Source organism: Panulirus ornatus, chromosome 21 (assembly GCF_036320965.1).
Source record: "Panulirus ornatus isolate Po-2019 chromosome 21, ASM3632096v1, whole genome shotgun sequence".
Classification (NCBI taxonomy): Eukaryota; Metazoa; Arthropoda; class Malacostraca; order Decapoda; family Palinuridae; genus Panulirus; species Panulirus ornatus.
Window position 1 is genome coordinate 1431441 of NC_092244.1, and position 10648 is coordinate 1442088.

The 10648-nt window shown below is 43.0% G+C and overlaps 1 protein-coding gene across 1 annotated transcript in view; it reads left to right on the forward strand.

Moving 5' to 3' along the window:
- The window catches only part of LOC139756249 (protein PET117 homolog, mitochondrial), a 30963-nt gene that overhangs the window by 13283 nt on the left and 7032 nt on the right, over positions 1–10648 (forward strand). The gene's annotated exons all lie outside the window — the stretch shown is intronic.

Below are 10648 nucleotides of genomic sequence, written 5' to 3' on the forward strand. Positions count from 1 at the left end.
AATACTCACTCCATCTCCCTCTCACTTTACTACTTGTTATTTCCCCCCCATTCTCCCTCTTCACCAATGTTCTCATTTGTTCTCTTGTCTTACACACTTTATTTACCTCCTTCCAAAACATCTTTTTATTTTCCCTGAAATTTAATGATACTCTCTCACCCCAACTCTCACTTGTCCTCTTTCTCCTCTTGCACCTTTCTCTTGACCTCTTTCCTCTTTATTTTATACATCTCCCGGTCATTTGCACTATTTCCCTGTGAAAATTATCCAAATGCCTCTCTCTTCTCTTTCACTAACAATCTTACTTCTTCATCCCACCACTCACTACTCTTTCTAGTCTTCCCACCTCCCACATTTCTCATGCCACAGGCATCTTTTGCACAAGCCATCACTGCTTCCCAAAATACATCCCATTCCTTCCCCACTCCCCTTACATCATTTGCTCTCACCTTTTTCCATTCTGCACTCAATCTCTCCTGTTACTTTCTCACACAAGTCTCCTTCCCAAGCTCACTTACTCACACCACTCTCTTCACCCCATCATTCTTTCTCCTTTTCTGAAATTCTCTGCAAATCTTCACCTTCGCCTCCACAAGATAATGATCAGACATCCCCCTTTGCCCCTCCCAGCACATTAAAATCCAAAAGTCTCTGTTTTGCATGCCTACCAATTAACATGTAATCCAGTAATGCTCTCTGACCATCTCTCCTACTTACATATGTATACTTTTGTATATCTCTCTTTTTAAACCTGTATACCCAGTCATCAATCCTGTTTCAGTACACAAATCTACAAGCTCTTCACCATTTCCATTTACAACACTGAACACCCCATGTACACCAATTATATCCTCAACTGCCACATTACTCACCTTTGCATTCAAATCATCCATCGCCATAACCTGGTCTCATGCATCAAAGCTGCTAACACACTCACTTATCTACTTCCAAAACCCTTGTCTCATGATCTTTCTTTTCATAACCAGGTGCATAGGCACCAATAATCACCCATCTCTCTCCATCCACTTTCAGTTTTACCCTTATCAATCTAGAGTTTACTTTCTTACGCTCTATCACATACTCCCACAACTCCTGTTTCAGGAGTAGTGCTACTCCTTCCTTTGCCCTTATCCTCTCACCAACCCCTGACTTTACTCCCAAGACATTCCCAGACCACTCTTCCCCTTTACCCTCGAGCTTCTTTTCACTCAGAGCCAAAACATCCAGGTTCCTTTCCTCAAACATACTACCTATCTCTCCTTTTTTCTTATCATGGTTATATCCACACAGATTTAGACACCCCAGTCTGAGGAGGATGAGCACTCCCCGCATGACTCCTTCTGTTTCCCCTTTTAGAAAGTTAAAATACAAGGAGAGAAGGGTTTCTAGCCCCCTGCTTTCGTCCCCTTTAGTCGCCTTCTACGACTCGTGGGAAATGCGTGGGAAGTATTTTTTCTACCCTATCCCTAGGGATATATATATATATATTTTTTTTTATATTTTTATTATACTTTGTCGCTGTCTCCCGCGTTTGCGAGGTAGCGCAAGGAAACAGACGAAAGAAATGGCCCAACCCCCCCCCCATACACATGTATATACATACGTCCACACACGCAAATATACATACCTACACAGCTTTCCATGGTTTACCCCAGACGCTTCACATGCCTTGATTCAATCCACTGACAGAACGTCAACCCCGGTATACCACATCGCTCCAATTCACTCTATTCCTTGCCCTCCTTTCACCCTCCTGCATGTTCAGGCCCCAATCACACAAAATCTTTTTCACTCCATCTTTCCACCTCCAATTTGGTCTCCCACTTCTCCTCGTTCCCTCCACCTCCGACACATATATCCTCTTGGTCAATCTTTCCTCACTCATTCTCTCCATGTGCCCAAACCATTTCAAAACACCCTCTTCTGCTCTCTCAACCACGCTCTTTTTATTTCCACACATCTCTCTTACCCTTACGTTACTTACTCGATCAAACCACCTCACACCACACATTGTCCTCAAACATCTCATTTCCAGCACATCCATCCTCCTGCGCACCACTCTATCCATAGCCCACGCCTCGCAACCATACAACATTGTTGGAACCACTATTCCTTCAAACATACCCATTTTTGCTTTCCGAGATAATGTTCTCGACTTCCACACATTCTTCAAGGCTCCCAGAATTTTCGCCCCCTCCCCCATCCTATGATCCACTTCCGCTTCCATGGTTCCATCCGCTGCCAGATCCACTACCAGATATCTAAAACACTTTACTTCCTCCAGTTTTTCTCCATTCAAACTCACCTCCCAATTGACTTGACCCTCAACCCTACTGTACCTAATAACCTTGCTCTTATTCACATTTACTCTTAACTTTCTTCTTTCACACACTTTACCAAACTCAGTCACCAGCTTCTGCAGTTTCTCACATGAATCAGCCACCAGCACTGTATCATCAGCGAACAACAACTGACTCACTTCCCAAGCTCCCTCATCCCCAACAGACTTCATACTTGCCCCTCTTTCCAAAACTCTTGCATTCACCTCCCTAAAAACCCCATCCATAAACAAATTAAACAACCATGGAGACATCACACACCCCTGCCGCAAACCTACATTCACTGAGAACCAATCACTTCCCTCTCTTCCTACACGTACACATGCCTTACATCCTCGATAAAAACTTTTCACTGCTTCTAACAACTTGCCTCCCACACCATATATTCTTAATACCTTCCACAGAGCATCTCTATCAACTCTATCATATGCCTTCTCCAGATCCATAAATGCTACATACAAATCCATTTGCTTTTCTAAGTATTTCTCACATACATTCTTCAAAGCAAACACCTGATCCACACATCCTCTACCACTTCTGAAACCACACTGCTCTTCCCCAATCTGATGCTCTGTACATGCCTTCACCCTCTCAATGAATATCCTCCCATATTCGCCATTTCCCGCAATAACGAGGTAGCGTTAAGAACAGAGGACTGGGCCTTTGAGGGAATATCCCCACCTGGCCCCCTTCTCTGTTCCTTCTTTTGGAAAATTAAAAAAGAAAGAAAAAAAAAACGAGAGGGGAGGATTTCCAGCCCCCCGCTCCCTTCCCTTTTAGTCGCCTTCTATGACACGCAGGGAAAACGTGGGAAGTATTCTTTCTCCCCTATCCCCAGGGATATAAAAACAATTTTAAACAATTTTACAATCCTTACAATTCAAAATTGCATCAAGTGATAAAGGAGTTAAAAGAAAGCATGTCAACTGTATACTGTATTACTGTATATTGTATATTTTGGCATTAATGGACCTGACACACACACACACACACACACACACACACACACACACACACACACACACACACACACACACACACACACACACACCCCCCCCCCCTGGAATAATCTGTTACACCAAGGGTTTACTGTATATCTGTCCCATTCTCTCTCGATAATGCTGCAATCAATTTTGCATAATACCCCTTGACTAGCTGTATTCATTTATCTATCTATTTATCTACATAGTGGTATGTCTAATACCTGTTTCCTTCCGCAATCCCCTCAAGGGGGTAGCCATAACAATTGAGTCTCCATAACTATTGAACTCCAGTGCCGCTTCTTAGCCTTTACTGCCTCACCCTCAAGAGGCCACGGGCAGTGGCAAGTCTAGTGCAGTGTTTGTATAGGCTCCTACCTAATATTCCTACTGAATAATTCTACCTAACGATCCCACCCAATGTTCTTACCAACTACTTATACTGGATGTTTCTCCCTAAAGCTCCTCCCTAAATGTTCACACCCACCACTTCCATCTTGCTCCCACCATTTTGCCAAATGGCAGGGCTCACATAGTGCTCACCACAAGAAAATCTAAACAAAGAACAAGCTGTTTGAGTTAAGTGTTGTCAAGTGTTATGTATAACAAGGAGAAACTGTACAGTTCTGCACAGATATATATGCACAGATATATATATCTGTGCATATATATATATATCTTTCCTTTCTTTTAAACTATTTGCCATTTCCCGCGTTGGCGAGGTAGTGTTAAGAACAGAGGACTGGGCCTTTTTTGGAATATCCTCACCTGGCCCCCTCTGTTCCTTCTTTTGGAAAATTAAAAAAAAAAAAAAAACGAGAGGGGAGGATTTCCAGCCCCCTGCTCCCTCCCCTTTTAGTCGCCTTCTACGACACGCAGGGAATACGTGGGAAGTATTCTTAATCCCCTATCCCAGGGATAATATATATATATATATATATATATATATATACATATATATATTTATATATTATGTTTATGGATGGGGTTGTTAGGGAGGTAAATGCAAGAGTTTTGGAAAAAGGGGCAAGTATGAAGTCTGTTGGGGATGAGAGAGCTTGGGAAGTGAGTCGGTTGTTGTTCGCTGATGATACAGCGCTGGTGGCTGATTCATGTGAGAAACTGCAGAAGCTGGTGACTGAGTTTGGTAAAGTGTGTGGAAGAAGAAAGTTAAGAGTAAATGTGAATAAGAGCAAGGTTATTAGGTACAGTAGGGTTGAGGGTCAAGTCAATTGGGAGGTGAGTTTGAATGGAGAAAAACTGGAGGAAGAGAAGTGTTTTAGATATCTGGGAGTGGATCTGGCAGCGGATGGAACCATGGAAGCGGAAGTGGATCATAGGGTGGGGGAGGGGGCGAAAATTCTGGGGGCCTTGAAGAATGTGTGGAAGTCGAGAACATTATCTCAGAAAGCAAAAATGGGTATGTTTGAAGGAATAGTGGTTCCATCAATGTTGTATGGTTGCGAGGCGTGGGCTATGGATAGAGTTGTGCGCAGGAGGATGGATGTGCTGGAAATGAGATGTTTGAGGACAATGTGTGGTGTGAGGTGGTTTGATCGAGTGAGTAACGTAAGGGTAAGAGAGATGTGTGGAAATAAAAAGAGCGTGGTTGAGAGAGCAGAAGAGGGTGTTTTGAAGTGGTTTGGGCACATGGAGAGAATGAGTGAGGAAAGATTGACCAAGAGGATATATGTGTCGGAGGTGGAGGGAACGAGGAGAAGAGGGAGACCAAATTGGAGGTGGAAAGATGGAGTGAAAAAGATTTTGTGTGATCGGGGCCTGAACATGCAGGAGGGTGAAAGGAGGGCAAGGAATAGAGTGAATTGGAGCGATATGGTATACCGGGGTTGACGTGCTGTCAGTGGATTGAATCAAGGCATGTGAAGCGTCTGGGGTAAACCATGGAAAGCTGTGTAGGTGTGTATATTTGTGTGTGTGGACGTATGTATATACATGTGTATGGGGGGGGTGGGTTGGGCCATTTCTTTCGTCTGTTTCCTTGCGCTACCTCGCAAATGCGGGAGACAGCGACAAAATATAATATAATATATAATTATTTATATTTATTTATTTTGCTTTGTCGCTGTCTCCCGCGTTTGCGAGGTAGCGCAAGGAAACAGACGAAAGAAATGGCCCAGCCCACCCCCATACACAATGTATACACACACACACGTCCACACACGCAAATATACATACCTATACATCTCAGTGTACACATATATATACATACACAGACACATACATATATACCCATGCACACAATTCACACTGTCTGCCCCCATTCACTCCCATCGCCACCTCACCACACATGGAATACCATCCCCCTCCCCCCTCATGTGTGCGAGGTAGCACTGGGAAAAGACAACAAAGGCCCCATTCGTTCACACCCAGTCTCCAGCTGCCATGCAATAATGCCCGAAACCACAGCTCCCTTTCCACATCCAGGCCCCACACAACTTTCCATGGTTTTCCCAAGACGCTTCACATGCCCTGATTCAATCGACTGACAGCACGTCAACCCCGGTATACCACATCGATCCAATTCACTCTATTCCTTGCCCTCCTTTCACCCTCCTGCATGTTCAGGCCCCGATCACACATTATATATATAATAAGTATTAAGAGTATATGGTGTGGGAGGTAAGTTGCGAGAAGCAGGGAAAAGTTTTTATCAAGGATGTTAGTCATGTGTACGAGTAGGAAGAGAGAAAAGTGATTGGTTCCCACTGAATGTTGATTTGTGGCAGGGGTGTGTGATGTCTCCATGGTTTTTTAATTTTTATGAATGGGGTTGTTAGGTAGGTGAATACAAGAGTTTTGGAGAGAGATGTAAGTATGCCATCTGTTGGGGATGAGAGGGCTTGGGAAGTTCAGTTGTTATTCGCTGATGATACAGCGCTGGTGGCTGATCCGGGTGAGAAACTGCAGAAGCTGGTGACTGAGTTTGGTAAAGTGTGTGAAAGAAGGAAGCTGAGAGTAAATGTGAACAAGAGCAAGGTTATTAGGTTCAGTAGTGTTGAGGGACAAGTAAATTGGGAGGTAAGTTTGAATGGAAAAAAACTGGAGGAAGTGAAGTGTTTTAGATATCTGGGAGTGGATTTAGCAGCAGATGGATCCATGGAAGCGGAAGTGAGTCATAGGGTTGGGGAGGGGGCGAAGGTTGTGGGAGTGTCGAAGAATGTGTGGAAGGTGAGAACATTATCTCGGAGAGCAAAAATGGGTATGCTTGAAGGAATAGTGGTTCCAGCAATGTTATATGGTTGCAAGGCATGGGCTGTAGATATGGTTGTGCAGAGGAGGGTGGATGTGTTGGAAATGAGATGTTTGAGGACATTATGTGATGTGAGGTGGTTTGATCAAGTAAGTAATGAAAGGGTAAGAGAGATGTATGGTTGTAAAAAGAGTGTGGTTGAGAGAGCAGAAGAGGGTTTATTGAAATGGCTTGGTCACATGGAGAGAATGAGTGAGGAAAGTTTGACAAAGAGGATATATGTGTCATAGGTGGAGGGAACAAGGAGAAGTGGGAGACCAAATCGGAGATGTAAGGATGGAGTGAAAAAGATTTTGAGCAATCGTGGCCTGAACATGCAGGAGGGTGAAAGGCATGCAAGGAATAGAGTGAATTGGAATGATGTGGTATACCGGGGTTGACATACTGTCAGTGGATTGAACCAGGGCATGTGAAGTGTTTGGGAGAAACCATGGAAAGTTTTGTGAGGGCCTGGATGTGGAAAAGAATCTGTGGTTTCGATGCATTACACACGATAGCTAGAGACTGAGTGTAAAGGAATGTGGCCTTTTTTTTTGTCTTTTCTTAGCGCTACCTTGCATGCATGTGGGGTGAGGGAGGGTGCTGTTTCATATGTGGTGGGGTAGCCCCGGGAATGGATGAAGGCAGCAAGTATGAATATGTACATGTATATATATATGTATATGTCTGTGTATGTATATGTGTGTATACGTTGAAACGTATAGGTATGTATATGTGCGTGCATTTATATATATACATGTGTATGTATATTCATGTATATATTATTATTTATTATGTATCCCTGGGGATAGGGGATTAAGAATACTTCCCACGTATTCCCTGCGTGTCGTAGAAGGCGACTAAAAGGGGAGGGAGCGGGGGGCTGGAAATCCTCCCCTCTCGTTTTTTTTTTTTTTTTTTTTTCAATTTTCCAAAAGAAGGAACAGAGAATTGGGCCAGGTGAGGGTATTCCCTCAAAGGCCCAGTCCTCTGTTCTTAACGCTACCTCGCTAATGCGGGAAATGGCGAATAGTTTGAAAGAAAAAGAAAGAACATATTTGCTGTTTCCCGTGTCAGCGAGGTACTGCCAAGACACAGACGTAGAATGGCCCATACACATATATGTACATAAATGCCCACATACGCACATATACATACATATACATATCACCTTATACGTACATACATACATACACAAACACAGATATTTACATACATACATATGTACATATTGATACTTGCTTGCCTTCATCTATTCCTGTCGCTACCCCACCCCACAGGAAAATAGTATCGCTATCCCCTGCTTCATCAAGGTAGCACCAAGAAAACAGGCAGAAATGGTCACATTTGTTCACACTCAGTCTCTAGCTGTCTTGTGCATTGCACAGAAACCACAGCTGTTTCCCATGTTAGTGAAGTAGTGCCAGGAAACAGACAAGGAATGGCTCATCCACTCATATATACCTATATATACATAAACGCCCATACACGCACATACACATACGTGTACATATACATATCAACATATACACATATACATACACACATACACAGACATATACATATATACACATGTGCATATTCATTCTTCCTTGCCTTCATCCATTTTTGGTTCTACCCCACCCCACATGGAAACGGCATTACTACGCCCTGCTTCTATGGGGCAGCGCCAGGAAAACAGACAAAAAAGACCACATTTGTTTACACTCAGTCTCTAGCTGTCATGTGTAATGCACTGAAACCACAGCTCCCTCTGCACATCCAGGCCCCACAGACCTTTCCATGGTTTACCCCAGATGTTTCACATGCCCTGGTTCAGTCCATTGACAGCATGTTGAGCCCGGTATACCACATTGTTCCAATTCACTCTATGCCTTTCACGGCTCTCACCCTCCTGCATGTTCTGGCCCTAATCACTCAAAATATTTTTCACTCAATCCTTCCACCTCCAATTTGGTCTCCCACTTCTTGTTCCCTCCACCTCTAACATGTATATCCTCTTTCTCAATCTTTCCTCACTCATTCTCTCCTTAAGTCCAAACCATTTCAACACACCTTCTTCTGCTCTTTCAACCACACTCTTTTTATTACCACACATCTCTTACCCTTTCATTACTTACTCGATCAAACCACCCCACACCACATATCATTTCTAACACATTCACCCTCCTCCATACAACCCTATCTATAACCCATGCCTTGCAACCATATAACATTGTTGGAACTGTTATTCCTTCAAACATACCCATTTTTGCTCTCCGAGATAATGTTCTCTCCTTCCACACATTCTTCTTCCCTCCCAGAACCTTCTCTCCCTCCCCCACCCTGTGACTCACTTTCACTTCCATGGTTCCATTCACTGCAGTGTTCACCCCCAGATCTCTAAAACGCTTCACTTCCTTCAGTTTTTCTTCATTCAAACTTACATCCAATTTGTCCCTCCACCCTACTGAACCTAATAACCCTGCTCGTATTCACATTTACTGTCAGCTTTCTTCTTTCACATTCTTTTCCAAACTCAGTCACCAGCTTCTGCAGTTTCTCTTTCGAATCAGCCACCGGAGCTGTATAATCGATGAACAACTGACCCACTTCCCAGGCCCTCACATTCCCAGCAGAGTGCATACTCGCCCCTCTCTCCATAACTCTTGCATTTACCTCCTTAACCATCCCATCCATAAACAAATTAAACAACCATGGGGACGTCACACATCCCTGCCACGGACCAACATTCACTGGGAACGAATCACTCTGCTCTCTTTCTTCTTGTACATATGCCTTACATCCTTTGTAAAAACTTTTCACTGCTTTTAGCAACTTACCTTCCACACCATATGCTCTTAAGACCTTCCACAAAGCATCTCTATCAACTCTATCATATGCCCTCTCCAGATCTATGAATGTTACATACAAATCCATCTGTTTTTCTACGTATTTCTCACATACATTCTTTAAAGCAAACACCTGATCCACACATCCTTTACCACTTTTTTTAACTAACATTCTATTTTGTCTTAATCTTTATCCTTTCAATCTGATTGGGGCATGTTTTGTCTATGCTATGTTAGGCACTATGAAAAACTAATATCCGCAGATAGGTCTTTCTATTCTTTAGCCAAGGGAATTGGTAAAGAGAAGGGAGATGTTTTTTGAAAAGAGAAAAAGAAAGGCAGAACAGGGAAACTGTTTTAGAGAGAAAAGGATTATCAAGCTTTCTTGCTGTACATTTCTTTGTTGTGGTCCTTTTTTCAAACAACTTCTGTCGCTTTACCTTTTCTTCACTTTTCCATTCTGACAAAGCAACTCTCCTTGGTTCATGTTTCTCATCTAACTTTGCCTTGGGTGACTTTAACATTCCTTCCTACTAATCCTGCACACCTCCCCTTCTTTTTTGAACTGTCTGAAAAGTGCTTTACTCTTGGGACTCAAGCAAGGCTTATGGCCCTGATGCCATCCATTCTGTGTATTGCAAGAGTGTGCCTCCAAATTTGCACCTTTGGATGCTCATCTGTTCCATTTCTGTTTAAAGACCAGAACTTCCCTTCTTCCTGGAAGCATGTGTTGGTACATTCCATTCTTAAGAAGGGTGACCATTTTAACCCCTCTAACTATTGTTCTGTTGCCTTGACATAAACCATTTTCAAAGTCTTTTATTCCTCTTTAGCTCTCACATCCTCAGATATCTTGAATCTCAAAGTCTTCTCTCTGATCATCAGTGTGGCTTCCATAAGGCAAGATCCATTGTTGATATTCTTACTAATGGTTGGCAAGGTACAAGGCATATGGGAAATGGAGGGTTAGGGGTTGTGACCTTTAAAACTGAATTCTGTCATGAGCACTTCAGGGTTAAGAATGAGCATGTTCTACCGAAGTTCATTGTCAGTCACAGGGATTGCATTCTGGAAGACTCTCTGGTTAGCAGACCTGTTAGGAAGGTACAGGCCAATGGGAAATGGGGAGGTTAGGGGAAGTGCTTCTTGAAAAGTGTACCTTGTCATATATTGAACTCCTCAGCATTAAGAATAAGCTTGTCAAACTTCATAAACAACGTGCTATTTCTTAAAAGTACCGTATTTACT